The sequence below is a fragment of the Bos taurus genome, chromosome 16, assembly GCF_002263795.3.
Source record: "Bos taurus isolate L1 Dominette 01449 registration number 42190680 breed Hereford chromosome 16, ARS-UCD2.0, whole genome shotgun sequence".
In the NCBI taxonomy this organism is placed as follows: Eukaryota; Metazoa; Chordata; class Mammalia; order Artiodactyla; family Bovidae; genus Bos; species Bos taurus.
Genome location: NC_037343.1, coordinates 56100142 through 56116899, shown reverse-complemented (window position 1 = coordinate 56116899; position 16758 = coordinate 56100142). Strand labels below are relative to the sequence as shown.

Genomic DNA, 16758 nt, shown 5'->3' with positions numbered 1-16758 from the left:
TCCAATTTTCACTTTTCTATTCCCACGTATAAAGGAGAGCTGCCTAAAATAGTTTACAAGAAAACTGGTTCATAAAGCAGGCTAAATAAACTTCATGTTAAGCAAAGAGTTCTGGCATTAAACTTTATAAAGGATAAAAGAAATCGCCCATTATCTGTGCTTGGAAAAACAGAACTGAAGCATTAACAAGTGTCTACTTTTATTAACTATTTTAGTCACTATTAGTGATCTTGTAAATTTTTTTTCTTTTCCTCTGGAAAAACTGTCTTAGTAAGTAAATAATCTGGTCTTACTTACTTTTGATAACTTACTATTTACTTAGTAAATAGTAAGCTGGTCTTAAAACTAACATGTTAAGATTCAAAGAGTTTTTAAACTTCAACCATAACTTCTTATTCTCCTCACCATTCTTCTCTATCTTCGTTTTTCTCTTTGTCTATCTTTCTCTCTCATACATAGCTAAGTCGCTGTAGTCATATCCAACTCTTTGTGACCCTATGGACTACAGTCCATAGGGTCACAAAGAGTAGTCTGTAGTCTACTAGTCTGTAGACTACTAGTAGAGTCTACTAGTAGTCTGTAGTCTGTCAGGCTCTTCTGTCCCTGGGATTCTCCAGGTAAGAATACCGGAGTGACTTGCCATTTCCTTCTCCAGGGGATCTTCCTAACATAGGGATCAAACCTGCAACTCTTATGTCTCCTGAACTGGCAGGTGGCTTCTTTACCACTAGTGCCACCTGGGAAGTCCCTCTTTCATACATACCTCTCTTAAAAGATTATTTTTTTGTCCTAAACTGTTTGACTCTGGCACATATGCATCTTATTTGATATGTATTTATATCAGTGTGACCCCCCCAAGAGACTGAGCCATATCTGTGAGTGTTTGAGGGTCTCCTGCAGAGGTGTGAGTCAGCAGTAGCCTGATGAGGGGACAGGGGCACTGGCAGCAGCAGTCCTGGGAAGCATGCATTGGCATAAGTCCTCTTAGAGGTTGCCTTTAGCCCTATCAAAGAGCCTGTAGACTCCAGGAAAGGGCCGCCTTAGGCCAAACAACCAACAGGGAGGGACCACAGCCCTACCCATCAGCAGAAAACTGGATTAAATATTTACTGAGCATGGCCTGCCCACCAGAGCAAGACCCAGTTTTCCCCTTAGCCAGTCCCTTGCATCAGAAAGCTTGCATAAGCCTATTATTCTCATCCATCAGAGGACAGACAGAAGAAACAAGAACTACAATCCCACAGCCTCCAGAACTAAACCCACAATCACAGAAAGCTAACCAAAATCATCACGGGGATCACAGCCTTTGTAACTTAATGAAATAAATGAGCCATGCTCTGAGGGACCACCCAAAATGGACACGTCATGGTGGAGAATTCTGACAAAACATGGTCCACTGGAGAAGGGAACGGCAAACCACTTGAGTATTCTCGCCTCAAAAACCCATAAACAGTATAGAAAAGAAAAAAGATATGGCATCAGAAGATGACTCCCCCAAGTCAGAAAGTGTCCAATATGCTACCAGGGAAGAGCAGAGAAATAGCTCCAGAAAGAACGAAGAGGCTGGGCCAAAGCAGAAACCATGCTCACTTGTGGATGTGTCTGACGGTGAATTGGCGGTGAAAGTAAAGTCTGATGTGGTAAAGAACAATATTGCCTAGGAACCTGAAATATTAGGTCCACGAATCAAGGTAAACTGAGTGAACATTGATATTTTAGGAATCAGTGAACTAAAATGGAAGGATGCTTTCTAATTGTGGTGCAGGAGAAGACTCTTGAGAGTCCCTTGGACTGCAAGAAGTTCAAACCAGTCAATCCTAAAAGAAATCAACCCTGAATATTCATTGGCAGGACTGATGCTGAAGCTGAAGCTCCAACACTTTGGCCACCTGATGCCAAGAGCCAACTCACTGGAAAAGACCCTCACGCTGGGAAAGACTGAAGGCAAAAGGAGAAGAAGGTAGCAAAGGATGAGATGATAGGATAGCATCACTAATTCAATGGACATGACTTGAGCAAACTCCAGGAGACAGTAGAGGACTGGTGTCCTGCAGCCTATGAGGTCTCAACAGAATCAGACACAACTGAGCAACTGAGTAACAATGGCAAAGCTCTGTATGCCATAGTGGGAAGACTTAAACCTCTGACAAGTGAACATGCCAAGGCTAAGTGACGAGTTTGACAGGAGACTGAATGTGGCAGCACCACCTCCCACTCTAAGCCCTTAGCTCAGATAACTCTTCTGAGGTACTTCTGGGTCAAATAACCAAAAATAAAATCACTGTATGTAATATCAACCACTTCAACTAAATCTTTAAGCATTTCCCTCTCTTAAAACCTTAATGTACTTAATATATTAGCTTCTTAGCATTAAAAACCAATATTGTAGAATATTGTAGAATTCTATATCCAATGAATTAGAAAACATTTCTTTAGTCAGCAGTATCACTGATAGGCCATGCTATCAGAAAAGAATAACTAAAGCAAATGACGAACACAGGGTAATGTTAAGAGGTTGATGGGAGAAAAGAGACATTCATGTTAAATATACTATATGTTTTGTTTTTGTTACAAAACAGGCAACATCTATAAATTAACAATAAAAGCAGAAGTTGGAAGAAATTCAAAGTGAAACAAACCTCCTCTTGATTTTAATGATCAATAAAGTGTTAGTCACTCAGTTGTGTCAGGCTCTTTGCAGCCCCATGGACTGTAGCCCTCCAGGCTCCTCTGTCCATGGAATTTCCCAGGCAGGAATATTGGAGTAGGTTGCCAGAGGATCTTCCTGACCCAAGGATTGAACTCGGGTCTCCCATATTGCGGGCAGATTCTTTACCGTCTAAGCCACCCCAATAAAGAAATACATAAATTTAAGACAAATAAGTCTTTTAAGGCTTTACAAGATATAGGCTTATTAGTTATTCTGGTGGTTGCTAGGCAACATTCTCTTCTGTAGGGCTAAAGCACATGAAATTAGCATGTTTTCAGAAAAAAAAAAAAACTTGAACAAAAAATTAGAGAACAGCATTTGAAAAGTATAAAGGAAAACACATTAACCAGCTAATCAGGCAGTAACAGAAGTTTAGTGCTTTTTGCAATAATGGTTAAACATTTTGTTTTCCACTGGTACCAAATGAGATGCTATTTCAGCACATTAATATTTTAATTTTATTGAAACAGTAATGATTATACTGACCTCTACACTCAACAGCCTAATTATTTTGAAAATCTCAAATTAGATCAGGATATACTCTAATTACTACCACTAATGGTGATCTCTTCTTTCTCCAACAATATTTCTTCAAATTCCCAGTTTTGAGATATGTCACATGCCTGGTTACACTTAAAAAAAAAAAATGTATCTGGTTGTGACATGGCATTTTAGTAAAGCTACCACTTCATGATGCTACTTAAATTGTTAAGATCTCTGAAAATTCTGTTCTTTAACATCACCCTTTTGGAAAAACCTTTTTTTTTAAAAAAAAAAAAAGAAAAAAACAGATCTTGGCTTCCCTGGTGGCTCAGTTGGTAAAGAACCTGCCTGCCATGCGGGAGACCCAGGTTCAATCCCTGGGTGGGGAAGATCCCCTGGAAAAGGGCATGGCAACCCACTCCAGTATTCTGGCCTAGAGAATTCCATGGACAGAAGAGCCTGGAGGGGTACAGTCCATGGGGTCACAAACAGTTGGACACGACTGACTGACTAACACTTTCTTCTTTTCACTATAGCAACACAATGAGTAAAGATGAATGCTATTGAATCTATTAGGTATAATAATGGAAACTTCTTTAAAAAAGCAAAGAGGCAAATGACTGAAGGGGAAATGGCTGTAGAAATCCAACTATTGTTGGGAAAGAGAGGATAGTAAGTAGAATTCCAGTTCTATCATTTTGAGGATTCAAGGGAAATTCCCTAGCCTACCATTTTTAATATCATGCTGCAATTGTGTAAATGCTATAGGGCTGCAACTGCCAATTCCCTTATTCACAAAATCAGTTCCTCACTGAGTTTTCTTAAAGTCCACAATGAACAAACCTTGATGCAGAGGCTAGTGAGGGTCAACTTAAATGAGTCAATGAAAAGAACCTGCAAATGTGATGACTATCTTCATGGAGGGGAAGGAAGTGCCTTGTAGCTTGATTGTAATCATGACTTGTTTTGGCTCTGCAACCAAAACACCATATGAGCTTAGATACACAGCTTCTTATTTTATTTTAAAGCAACAGCATTGGACTAAATGATTGGTCAAATCCACTTTAGCTTAACAGTCCATGACTCCACTTTGAGGATACAAGACTTAGCTATGTAAGAATGATTACTCAGTCTTTAAACCTTCTCAGATGGGACCCTTAGTACCAGTTACTAGAATCTTTTAAATGCTTTCTCTTTTTGTTTTACCATAGTAATAATATTGCCTCAGACCAAAATCAAGAATCCACTGTGAAGATCTAATCTCATACAGCCTCTTTCCTTTCTTTTTTTAAAAGAAATTATTCTATTTATATTTTTTTGACCTTGCAGCATGTGGGATCTTAGATCCTCAACCAGGGATCAAATTCATGTCCCCTGCAGTAGAAGCACAGTGTCTTAACCACTGGACCACAAGGGAAGCACCTGAGATGTGACATTTTTAACAACCATTATTTTATCTTTAAGACCTACTAGAATTAAACATGAATAGACGCATCAAATTGCAGAATTCATCCTGAGTCACAGTCACATACAGAAAAGTTTCTCAACCTTGGCGTTAGTAACATTTTGAGATGGATAACTTTTTGCTGCATGGAGTTGTCCTGTTTAAGATACTTTGTACCATTACTGGCCTCTACACACTAGAAACCAGCAGCGCCCCTCCCCTAAGGCTGGGACAAATTTTCCAAACATTGCCAAATGTCCCCTGGAAGTGAAAACTGACCTGAGTTGGGAACCCTGAACACATAGTAAATTAAGAGAGGGATTATTTTTGATTGCAAATTTACTTCTAACCATCAGACTTTTGAAAATAATTTCTAGTTTCAACTCAAACGATGTTGCTTCATAAATATCGCAAAAAATAAGCCACTGATTTATACTGTGATAAATTTTCTTTCACTTTGACAAAGTCTTTGCCTCAGAGATTACAACCAGAACATTCAAATATTCTTTTTGTTTTTCATCCTTGATGGTGGTTTAGTCGTTAAGCCATGTTCAACTCTTGCGACACCATGCCAGGCTCCTCTGTCCATGGGATTCTCCAGGCAAGAATACTGGAGTGGGTTGCCATTTCCTGCTCCAGGGGATCTTCCCAACTGAGGAATCAAACCCAGGTCTCCTGCATTGCAGGCAGATTCTTTACCAACTGAGCTACGAGGGAAGCCCGCTTTTCAGTCTTGAGTTCAGTTCAGTTCAGTTCAGTCACTCAGTAGTGTCCAACTCTTTGTGACCCCATGAATCACAGCACGCCAGGCCTCCCTGTCCATCACCAACTCCCGGAGTTCACTCAAACTCATGTCCATCGAGTTGGTGATGCCATCCAGCCATCTCCTCCTCTGTCGTCTCCTTCTCCTCCTGCCCCCAATCCCTCCCAGCATCAGGGTCTTTTTCAATGAGTCAGCTCTTCGTGTGAGGTGGCCTAAAGTACTGGAGCTTCAGCTTCAGCATCAGTCCTTCCAATGAACACCCAGGACTGATCTCCTTTAGGATGGGCTGGTTGGATCTCCTTGGAGTCCTTGCTGCTGCTGCTGCTGCTAAGTTGCTTCAGTGGTGTCCGACTCTGTGCGACCCCATAGACAGCAGCCCATCAGGCTCCCCATCCCTGGGATTCTCCAGGCAAGAACACTGGGGTGGGTTGCCATTTCCTTCTCCAATGCATGAAAGTGAAAAATGAAAGTGAAGTCACTCAGTCGTGTCCGACTCGCAGTGACCCCATGGACTGTAGTCCACCAGGCTCCTCCGTCCATGGGATTTTCCAGGCAAGAGTACTGGAGTGGGGTGCCATTGCCTTCTCCTTAATGGAGTCCTTACTGAGGTATAATTGACAAAAATGTACTTAATATATACAACTTGATATTTTGATACTAAATATTCTTAAAATTGGAAAATAAAAAATCACCTGTGAGTACCTCATTGTTATAGGTACTGTTTATATACCAGTATTAATTAATTACAGGTTGAAATATATATTATTCAATGTCATCAATCAATTTTATCAAGTTGCAAAAGGGAACAGAATATTCACCCTAAAAATGCCTCTTTGGCATAATGATAATTTTAGAGTTATTAATTTTAAGAAAATAGCAGACATAGGAAAAGATCTGAAAACCAAGTAAAAGCTATCCTTTTGTAAGAGACACTTATAGTCTCTCTCTATACCAGGAAGAGAAGGATGATTCTAAATTTCTAGAAACTCTTACCACTGGAGAAGGTAAGCACTTAAGCTCTGCATAATAACCTTGTCCCTGTTTACTGTGCTTTTCCTCCCATAAATGACTGTCCTCCTAAACATTTTTTGTCTCTAGCTGGAAAAGCTATCAAAGATGGTTTCTTGGGCAATGTCGGGAAGTTGCTCTGTTTTCCTGGATATCTCCCATGTATATAGGATGTGTGCATGTTATCAAACTCCTATTTGTTTTCATCCTATGAATCTGTGTTTTATTATAGGAGGTGTCTCAACCAAGAACCTCAAAGGATAGAGGGACAATTATTGATTCCTTCCTTACAGTAGAATTAATGAATTTCAGAGACATGAGGTTCTGAATGGTTTTCAGATTCTTACGTTTCTGAAGGTGGTCAGAATATAACACCCAAAATATGCTGATGTGACTTAAGGATTATTTAAAGCTGAAGGCAACTGAAAAACAGCAGACGTAGGAGGAGCTCCTGTCCTCCCCTTATCTGCCGAAAAGAAGCGCATGTGCCTGCATGCTTAGCTGTGTTCAACTGTGACCCCATGGACTGTAGCCGCCAGACTCCTCTGTCACAGGATTTTCCTGGTAAGTATGCTGGAGTGGGTTGCCATTTCCTCCTCCAGGGGATCTTCAGGGATTAAACCCACACCTCCTGCATTGGCAGGCAACTTTTTTCCACTGTGCCACCTGGGAATCCCAAAAGCAGGACATACATTTCTCTTTTGCAAAGGAAATTTCCTTCAGTAAATGTGTCTCCTCTACAACCCTTATCTACCATGCTTTCCTCACGCATTTTCTAGTCATCTTCTCACAACTCACTTTCCTAGAAGCCCCAGTCCCCTTTTCCTGTCTTGTCACAATTTCTTGTGGGTGTACATGCTCAATTGCTCAGTCGTGTCCAACTCTCTGTGATCACATGGACTGTAGCCTACCAGGCTCCTCTGCTCACGAATTATCCTGGCAAGAATACTGGAGTGGGTTGCCATTTCCTACTCCAGGGATCTTCCCAACTAAGGGATTGAACCCACATTTCTTGTGTCTGCTGCATTCTCAAGGGGATTCTTTACCACTGTGCCATGGGAAGCCAAGTGGGCCCCAGGTCCAAATGCTTCATTGGTTTTTCACTTCTTTTCTGTGAAGTTTCCAATCATGTAAAAATATTAACATCAATGAAGAAATATACGACTTTTGTCAGTTTAATTCACAGTTCCCAAGAAACCAAACCTGAGCGGGTAGAAGAAAGGTTTTCTCCCCACCCTCATTTCCAACAAATAATTTGTTGATGTATTTATCATCAAAATGGTGACAATTTTATTTATTCATAAGTACATACCACTATGAATTCACAGAGTATTGGCACCGACTATAAATCTAGTTCCTGATTTATACATTGTTAGGGAACCCACTGACTGAAACCACAAGCCCCGGCCAGGCATGAGAGTAACCACTTGCGTGAGTTATCTTACAAAAGGAGGTCCTGGTAAGGAACACAGAAATAACAAAATGCCGACAACTAGAATAATTCAGGAAAGGCCAAAGGGAGAGAGGAGACACCAGTCCGTAAGTCCCACACCAAGCTCCCTGAATCCCCGTTGGAATCCATCTTGGCTGGGTGACGCATGCACCACCAGGAAGGACCTGAGTCACAGTGACTGATCAGAGACAACCTGGAAACTAACCCCATCACCATAATACCCGAGACTGTGACCGTGCGGCAGAGCAGTCCTCCTGGGTTCCCTCACGTGATGCTCTTGGCCTGGGCACTCCTTCCCAATGAAGTCTCTTGCTTTGTCAGTACATGTGTCTCCTCAGATAATTCATTTCTTAGTGTTAGATAAGAGCCCATTTCACGTCCTGAAAGGGGTCCCCTTCCTGCAACAAGATGGGGAAACCAAAGCCTAGGACTTAGGCAACTAAAAAAGTAAGAACAAATTACATTTTAAAAATGAGAGGAAGATCAAAGTGAGAAAGTGGTATAAGAAGGAAGAAGAAACAATGCCAAGTGGGAAAAAAGTAATTCTTTAATGGAGTGTGGCAGGGTATAGCAAACTAAGTCTGACTAACTGTAGACCTCAGCCTCTGGGATCTGTACAGAACAAGAGCTAGAGAGATGATGGATGTAGTTATAGAGGTTTGATAAGATCAGTGCTTCCTACTGAAACCTAGCAGGAGCCTGTGGGGCCCCGCCAGGTACAAATGCTTTCTGTGTTCGCTTTTTCTTGTGTGTAGGAAAAAGTTTTCAGCCTCCTAGACCTTCTCTCATTTCCAAAGGGCAGATTCAAACAGTTACTAACTAACAGTGAAGTCGCTCAGTCATGTACAACTCTGCAACCCCATGGACACATGGCTCCTCCGTCCATGGGATTTTCCAGGCAGGAATACTGGAGTGGTTTGCCATTTCCTTCTCCAGGGGATCTTCCCAACCCAGGGATCGAACCCAAGTCTCCTGCATTGCAGGCAGACACTTTACTGTATGAGCCAGCAAGAGGAATGCACAAACAAAGGAGGAGCAGTCAAGAAATAAGAGCACACTGATAAAGAAGGGTTCTGTTCCTTATCAAGGGACTGTTGCTGTGATTCAGTCACTCAGTCGTGTCTCTTTGCAACCCCATGAACTGCAGCATGCCAGGCTTCTCTGTCCTTTACTATCTCCAGGAGTTTGCTCAAACTGAAGTCCATTGAGTTGCTGATGCCATCCAACCATCTCATCTTCTGTCTCCCCCTTCTCCTCCTGCCCTTAATCTTTCCCAGCATCAGGGTCTTCAAGGGATATATATAACAATACCTTTGTGTTCTTCTGCTAGAATTAAGGCCCCCACTCAGATAGAGGATGGTAACTTCAGGCTGAGTACAAGATTCCTCCAACACCATTCTGTTACTTGATCACCAACAGATCAGAAGAAGGTCACACACTTGCAACCCTCAGCCCAAATTTTTCCTACAAAAACTTTTCCCTGAAAACCATCAGAGAGTTCAGGATTTTTTGAGCAAGAGCACTTGTTCTCTTCACTTGGCCCTGTAATAAACTTTTCGGGCTCCAAACTCTGATATTTTGGTCTGTCTGGTCTCACTGTGTGTTGGGTACAAGAACTTTTGATTGACAATACCATCAAAGGGGAAACTGCTGCTGGTGAAGATCTGTAAAATCAGGTGGATAGAGTCTCCATTCTTTTTGGTTTATACTACTTGATTAACTTGATTTGCTGCTATTAGGTGGTGTGCAGGGTTGGAGGAAGAGTGTGGTGTTTTAAACTTAAATTTGGAAAGGTTTTTTCATGTGTTTTTCCTGGGGTGTTTTAATCTAAAGGTATTTAACTTAAAAATATAATAAATAAAATAGAAAAACAAAAGCAAATCCTATAAAATGTAGTGGTGAACCTTTACCGCCTCTGTATGAGTTTTAAGTTGCATTTTATTTCATTTCTTTCTCCTATGCTGCACGTACCATGTAGCCTGCGGGGTTCCGTTCCCCGACCAGGAATAGAACCTATGCCCTCGGCAGTGAAAGCGTGGAGTCCCAGCCACTGGACTCAAGGAATTTCCTTAAGTTGTATTTTAAATTGGTCCAGGTATTCCAATATGTAATTGGTCAGTCTAATCTGAGAGCATATGGATGCGAATAGGGCTACATAATATTTTAAAGTTAAGAGGGATACCAAAAACTCAGCCTCTGTCCACCAGTGCCAAATCTAATCTTGGAGACAAAGTTTTGGGTGAAATAGAAAAGATTTATTGCTTTGCCAGGCAAAGGGGGACACAGCAGGCTCATGCCTCTAAAACTATGTGTCCCAACGGGGAGGTTTTCCTGAGAGTTTTATAGCAATGATTCCAGGGCAGAGTTGCTAATAAGTATCAGGGTGTGTGCAGGGCCTGCACTCCTTTAATCTGACCTCTCCTGATGAGCGTCTATGGCTTCTTGGATTTGGCCTCAGGTGGTCGCCTCCTTTGTGTCTTCACTCCCTCCCTTCTCTGATTAGCAACTGTTTGAATCTTCCCTTTGGGACTGAGGGAAGGTCATGGAAGCTGGAGTCTATACCTTACAAACAAGAAACAGGGGACAGAGAAAGGGTCCGTGGCCTGGAGCCCCAGAGTCTCCTGCTCAGTTTCAATAATACAAAATATCTTTTCATTTGAACTGTCCATTTATGAAAGCTATGCTCTTGTTAGTACAAACAAATAAAAATGGGTCACTGCATAAGCATCAATCAATCATGAAAAACTGACTTAATGCAAATACTAAAAGGCAGTTTACACTTTACTTTTTTAAGTGGTACTTTAGCGAAATTCAAGAGAACACACAGTTATTGTTTTTCCTACATACAGAAGACAGCGTTAAACATCTGGGGTGCCAGAAAGAAAAACTCAAGGAATTCAGGCTATTAAAATACTGTAGGAAGACAATGAAAGAAACGTTTATACACAATGAAAATCCATGGATTAATCCCTCATTTCCCATAAAAAATAAACAAATACCTTTTAATCTCATTTTGTTTAAAATGTCTTTGATTTGAGCCTTTCTTTTCACTCACTCTCAAGAGCCTGTGTCTTTCTTTACCAGGTGCAGAAAACAATGGCCACTGAAGGGGAATGGAATGCTTACTTCAAGATTCCATGAAATCACAGGTGGAATTTAGACTTGATGGTGTAAGAGCTGTACTGGGCCTCTGGGGTCCTCTAACTTAACTGCTTATGTCAAAGGCCCCCAATAAAGCTATTCAGTGGTGAAGTTAAGGTGGTAATCAGCCCTCCTGACTGTTAAGCAAGGGCACTGAAAAGTGAAAGTGAAGTCGTTCAGTTGTGTCCGACTCTCCGCGACCCCATGGACTGTGGCCTGCTAGGCTCCTCAGTCCAAGGGATTTTCCAGGCAAGAGTACTGGGAGGGAAGGGAAGTGAAGTGAAGTGAAGTTGCTCAGCTCTGTCCGACTCCTTGTGACCCCATGGACTGTAGCCTACCGGCTCCTCTGTCCATGAGCTTTTCCAGGCAAGAATACTGGAGTGGGTTGCCATTTCCTTCTCCGGGGGAACTTCCCAACGCAGGGATCGAACCTGTGTCGCCTGCATTGCAGGCAGACGCTTTCCCATCTGAGCCACAAGGGAAGCCCTAAGAGTACTGGAGTGTGTTGCCATTTCCTTCTCCAGGGGATCTTCCGGATCCAGGGATCGAACCCAGATCTCCCATATTGCAGGCAGACGCTTTCACCGCCTGAGCCCTAAAGGAAGCCAAAGCCTGTCTTGCCTTTGTTCTATGTACCGGATACACTCACTCCAGTCTTTCACAGAGCACAGCTAAACTCTAAGGGCTAAAGAAGGTGATGATAAGCTTCCTCCAGTGCCTTTCGGACTGGAGAAGCTCTAGGCCTGAACAGGGCCATCAGAATGGCCCATGGTAGCTGCCCTGTTAGACTGCTACAGATTTCCAACACTAGACCAGAAATGGATTAGTTTCTACTACTAAAACACAGGATCCAGGCTCAGCAGGAATTGACTCCCAGCACTTAATATAAACTTAGGCTTTCCTCAAAATATGATTTTAGGTAACTTCTCTTTACTGAGATTATGAGACTTTTAAAAGGGTTGGGATAAGAGAGAATAGGAAAAGGAGTACGTGAAAGCTGTATACTGTCACCCTGCTTATTTAACTTATATGCAGAGTACATTATGAGAAATGCTGAGCTGGAGGAAGACAAGCTGGAATCAAGACTGCTGGGAGAAATATCAATAACCTCAGATACGCAGATGACACCACCCTTATGGCAGAAAGTGAAGAAGAACTAAAGAGCCTCTTGATGAAAGTGAAAGAGGAGAGTGAGAAAGTTGGCTTAAACCTCAACATTCAGAAAACTAAGATCATGGCATCCGGTCCCATCACTTCATGGCAAATAGATGGGGAAACAGTGGAAACAGTGGCTGACTTTATTTTTGGGGGCTCCTAAATCACTGCAGATGGTGACTGCAGCCATGAAATTAAAAGACGCTTACTCCTTGGAAGGAAGCATATTAAACCTAGATAGCATATTAAAAAGCAGAGACATTACTTCGTCAACAAAGGTCCATCTAGTCAACGCTATGGTTTTTCCAGTGGTCATGTATGGATGTGAGAGTTGGACTATACAGAAAGCTGAGCACTGCAGAATTGATGCTTTTGAACTGTGGTGTTGGAGAAGACTTTTCGAGTCCCTTGGACTGCAAGGAGATCCAACCAGTCCATCCTAAAGGAGATCAGTCCTGGGTGTTCACTGGAAGGACTGATGTTGAAGCTGAAACTCCAATACTTTGGTCCCCTGATGCAAAGAGCTGACTCATTTGAAAAGACCCTGATGCTGGGAAAGATTGAGGGCAGGAGGAGAAGGGGACAACAGAGGATGAGATGGTTGGATGGCATCACCGACTCAATGGACATGGGTTTGGGTGGACTCCAGCAGTTGGTGATAGATAAGGAGGCCTGGCGTGCTGCGGTTCATGGGATCACAAAGAGTCAGACACAACTGAGTGACTGAACTGAACTCAAGAGAGAATATTTTAAAAAGCATTAAAAAAATTTACATTGAGTATTGCAATCAGAAGTTTTAACAGACAAGTTTTATTTCAAATTCACTGGTGAAATCTATAAATATATTGTGCATTTCCTGGTTGCTTAGGCCATTAAGGGTCTAATCTATTTCCTGAGCTGAAACTAGCTAATGGAAAAATATTTAGAATAGTAATCATCCAGTGAAATGGGCATCTGGCATCTATTTAACCAAAACATATTCTTGGTCATATTTCCTTCAGTAATTTATATGGTTTCTAACGGGATAATCCCATTTTTTACAATGAGAGGTCTTTGCTATTAAAACATGGAAAGGCTCCACCCTCTCTACCCCTAATGTTTTATGAAAAAGGGCACTCCTCTGTACAATACTCTTTAGCCTCAATACATACATAATATCAGGCTGGGAAGTGTATTGCTTGATTTCCTACCAAGCAATTCATTCCTGAAACCACTGAACAAAAAATAAAAACAAAAATGTAAGGTCAATATTATTACCATAAGAAAATTGAGATTTTTATATTTACTTGATGGAACTCTGTTAAATAAGCTTATTTTAGACCACATATATGCACTATTGCCCCAAAGCTGAGGAGGTCCAAATTACTGAAGGCAAACTATAATGTGCGGATGCTGGATTTACCATGTGCAGCTTACAATACTTCTCAAAGCCTCATTCCCACACGTTTCTTTCTCTTTTGGGGCTAGCAAATTCATCACCCATCAGCACACCTCTGACACATATTATTAGGTGGAGGGTTCAGATGGCAAACTAATTTTTTATATTTAGCGTAGTAGAAGCATTATTTGGAAGGTAACATGCCAGAGGAAAACCCTGACCTCAGGAGCAAGTCAACCAGGATTTTAGGGTGATCTGTACCATTCCTAAATGAACGTTTAGCAGAGATCATCAAGAGTCTTTGAAAACAGTCTACCAGAGCCAGGCTTGGACGTTGGAGCAAAGCTAGCCTTTGAGTTGAGACCTGGGAGTGTGGACCCCCTAAATTATGCACAATTCTGAGATCAGATTTTCCACTAGAGGGAATTTCTTTTAAATCAGTAACTGTAAAGTATGGCTTATAAAGAAGATAAAGTAGTTTGATTAGATAAAAAGATTACTGGACTTCAAGAAAAGCACTCTGTTTTCTTTCAAATTGGAGAAGGAAATGGCAACCCACTCCGGTACTCTTGCCTGGAAAATCCCATGGACGGAGGAGCCTGGTGTTCTTCTATTATGCAGGTTTTTACCTTTTCATAATTCAGACACCAGTCAGTGAGGGTTATTTTATATGTTTTGGCACTGAGCATTAATATAATTAGTGCGGCTGCTCTGAAAGCTTCCATCTACTACAGAACTAACAATAATATCGTTCTCTTCCTTTTAGAAACATCTCGTGAAAAAACAAAAATATTTAACTTCATTCCCTCATGAAAAACAAAACATTTCTGCTAAAAATGACCAATACCGTCTTTAAAGAAATTTCATTATTAAAGAAAAATAGAAACTGTTTGTTCTGTCTGCTAGGCACACCCTGTACAGTCATTAAAATCAGTTGTTTAAATTTTTCCTCCTGGGTTTCACATTTATTATAGATAAATCTTTTTATAACACATTGCCCAGAGATGTTATATTAGAGGCAGAAGCAGTCTCTGACCTCAGCACACTATTGACAAACCCCTGGAACAGGCTAGGAAAGAAAAATTGAACAACGTAACTGACCAAAAACAGATGACATTAAGACTCAGAATTAGACATCCTACCTGTTATTGAATCTGTTGATCATGCTGGGCTCTTGACACTGACTTGCTTGTGACTGTATTTTCTACTCAGAAGCTGAAGTGATGGAGACCACAGAAGCAATCTCGAATCTTCCTAAGCTCTTTAGAGACCTGAACAGATATTCTTCTCTTCTGTGGTTCTCAGAGTTGACATTTCAAGGCAAAGTTTATGAAAGTCCAATGAATTAAATATCTGATTCCCACACCACTAAACTCAAATAATTAATCGAAAGATAACTTCTAGTGTCTGGCAATTTAAAAGGTAAACAATTTTTATTCAGTCACAGGTAAAATTGCCATTAGAACAAAACTGGGTGGCGCAGCAGTAAAGAATCTGCCTGCAAAGCAGGAGACACAGGTTCGATCCCTGGATTGGGAAGATTCCCTGGAGAAGGAAATGGCAACCCACTCCAGTATTCTTGCCTGGAAAATCCCACTGACAGAGGAGCCTGGTGGGCTACAGTCCATGGGGTCGCAAAGAGTTGGACATGACTTAGGTGACAAAGCATGGCATGCATGTAGCAACTCAAGTAAGACTCTAGAAAAACTAGTCAAAAAAGCATTATAGTGTCATTGGATTGCACTTTCATGATTAGCAGTTGCTCTAATGACAAATTTAAAACCTTAAAAGCTTCTGCACATCAAAGGAAACTATTAGCAAGGTGAAAAGACAGCCTTCAGAATGGGAGAAAATAATAGCAAATGAAGCAACTGACAAACAACTAATCTCAAAAATATACAAGCAACTCCTACAGCTCAACTCCAGAAAAATAAATGACCCAATCAAAAAATGGGCCAAAGAACTAAATAGACATTTCTCCAGAGAAGACATACAGATGGCTAACAAACACATGAAAAGATGCTCAACATCACTCATTATCAGAGAAATGCAAATCAAAACCACTATGAGGTACCATCTCACACCAGTCAGAATGGCTGCGATCCAAAAGTCTACAAATAATAAATGCTGGAGAGGGTGTGGAGAAAAGGGAACCCTCTTACACTGTTGGTGGGAATGCAAACTAGTACAGCCACTATGGAGAACAGTGTGGAGATTCCTTCAAAAACTGGAAATAGAAGTGCCTTATGATCCAGCAATCCCACTGCTGGGCATACACACTGAGGAAACCAGAAGGGAAGAGACACATGTACCCCAATGTTCATCGCAGCACTGTTTATAATAGCCAGGACATGGAAGCAACCTAGATGTCCATCAGCAGATGAATGGATAAGAAAGCTGTGGTACATATACACAATGGAGTATTACTCAGCCATTAAAAAGAATACATTTGAATCAGTTCTAATGAGGTGGATGAAACTGGAGCCTATTATACAGAGTGAAGTAAGCCAGAAGGAAAAACACCAATACAGTATACTAACGCATATATATGGAATTTAGAAAGATGGTAACAATAACCCTGTGTACGAGACAGCAAAGAGACACTGATGTATAGAACAGTCTTATGGACTCTGAGGGAGAGGGAGAGGGTGGGAAGATTTGGGAGAATAGCATTGAAACATGTAAAATATCATGTATGAAACGAGATGCCAGTCCAGGTTCAATGCACGATACTGGATGCTTGGGGCTAGTGCACTGGGACGACCCAGAGGGATGGTATGGGGAGGGAGGAGGGAGGAGGGTTCAGGATGGGGAACACATGTATACCTGTGGTGGATTCATTTTGATATTTGGCAAAACTAATACAATTATGTAAAGTTTAAAAATAAAATAAAATTTAAAAAAGAGAGAGAGAGAGAGAAAAAAAAATAAATTCAGTTCAGTCAAAAAAAAAATAAAATAAAATAAAATCCAGGTCACATAAACAAAGAATTTTTAGAAAGGTAGGAGTTAATTTCCTAAAGTATCCAAGGAAAAAAATTCCAATTTCTTCACTGAAAACAGAAAAGATTATTTAAAATGGAAATGCCCCCAAAATCGCTTTCAAGACTATATAATCTGAATGGGGGGAGAGAGGAACAAGACAGCTATAAAAATTTTATTCTCTTCATTAAGATAATAAAATTATCATCCTATACACTGAGTCACTGACTAAAAAGAATAA

The 16758-nt window shown here is 41.0% G+C and overlaps 1 protein-coding gene and 1 non-coding gene across 3 annotated transcripts in view; one reads left to right on the top strand and one right to left on the bottom strand.

The window, feature by feature from the left end:
• The window catches only part of RABGAP1L (RAB GTPase activating protein 1 like), a 163842-nt gene that overhangs the window by 107448 nt on the left and 39636 nt on the right, over positions 1-16758 (bottom strand). Inside the window, exon 1 of one of the 2 annotated variants that reach the window (XM_059875805.1) lies at positions 10861-15379. The exons of the other annotated variant lie outside the window; for it this stretch is intronic. The gene's annotated coding sequence lies outside the window, so the exon portion shown is untranslated. Of the gene's footprint in view, positions 1-10860; positions 15380-16758 lie in introns of those variants that run through there. 2 annotated transcript variants of the gene reach the window in all.
• On the top strand, positions 3511-3582 carry TRNAG-GCC (transfer RNA glycine (anticodon GCC)). Its single transcript has one exon. It is a non-coding gene; the product is annotated as a tRNA-Gly (tRNA).